Raw genomic sequence first — 1,228 nt, 5'->3', positions numbered from 1 at the left:
TCAACAAGTCCGTTGAATCAAGGCCATGTTGAGCAGATTCAAATATCATAAAAACTATTATAACTTTTCCCATCATAATTGAAAATACAGTAAACTTAGGAAAAAATAGAAGTCAAGAAATAGTGCTAAAGAATAATATTCAGTAAGTAAATCATTTTCAAAAATCCTTAACTGTTGTGCGACAATCGATGTTTACATGGAACATCGAGGCGGGTTTTGGTTTTTGGCATTCATTTGTTGTTTGGGCGCGAAGGAGAAATGAATTTTCTAGGATGAGGAGGTCCTCATCAATTTCTGTCCAGCAAGAGTGGACAGTTTGAAAAAGGAAGACAACCAAGAAGAATGGGGTACTCTGAGTTTGGATTGCTTGATGAGAGGACGTCCGTCGGCTGGAAGCGGGAGAGATTGGAACCCATTGTTGTGAGAGACATAGCTTTTTGGAAGGACTAGAAGCCATTTTGACGGATTAATATTTTTTAAAAATTTATTTAGTTTATTATATATTATCACCATGATTTTTCAATGAAATACTTGTTAACTATAAATAATGAACTTACAACTTCAAGACCTTCTTGGAGTGTTATACTTTTTTGTTCTAATATAATATACTTGAATAATACATCAGATCAAGAAGAGTTTCTGGAATTATATATGAAAATGTTAGTTTTTAGTTACTCTCTCAAAAACTTAAAGGTTAAGAAATTTTGCTTTTCAATACTGCCTCTTTTAGAACAGGCAACTAAAGTGAATTGTATTAGAAACTCTAGGTTTTTGACTATTAGCCAAACATTTTAATAACTGAGCTACTTGCATTTTGATTTGGAGCTCTTCAAATAATAAACAAGGTGCTCAACTCTATTGGCTGCTACACACTTAACTTAAGAAATCAACAAATTTCTTCTTAAGTTACATTGTTTTTTTAAATTAAAAAAAAGTTTTAACTGCACCAGCAGCATGTCAGAAAGGAAAATGAGGAATCTATTAACAATAAAGAAGTAATTCCATAAATAAGGAGAAAATATTAATGAAAAGCTGTTGCTAAATCACCTCAAAGTTATGGTACATCAGCCCTATCACTCCTAGTCACACCTACTAGCCCTATATCCTTGCACAGCCTTCCGCAGTTAACGAGTTATTAATATTTTAATTATATATATATTGTAATATGCTCTTTTTGAATAAATATTATATTTTGATGTATAAAGGGTTTTTAATATGTTTTATTTTA

General features: G+C 31.4%; 1 protein-coding gene across 1 annotated transcript in view; it reads left to right on the top strand.

Moving 5' to 3' along the window:
- Positions 1-1,228, top strand: part of LOC106682535 (hydrocephalus-inducing protein) — a gene marked incomplete at its 3' end in the record, with an annotated part of 227,440 nt that overhangs the window by 46,074 nt on the left and 180,138 nt on the right.

This window comes from Halyomorpha halys, unplaced genomic scaffold (genome assembly GCF_000696795.3).
Source record: "Halyomorpha halys isolate HHAL.00 unplaced genomic scaffold, Hhal_1.1 Scaffold422.1, whole genome shotgun sequence".
NCBI classification, from domain to species: domain Eukaryota; kingdom Metazoa; phylum Arthropoda; class Insecta; order Hemiptera; family Pentatomidae; genus Halyomorpha; species Halyomorpha halys.
This window is presented reverse-complemented; position numbering and strand designations above follow the sequence as displayed.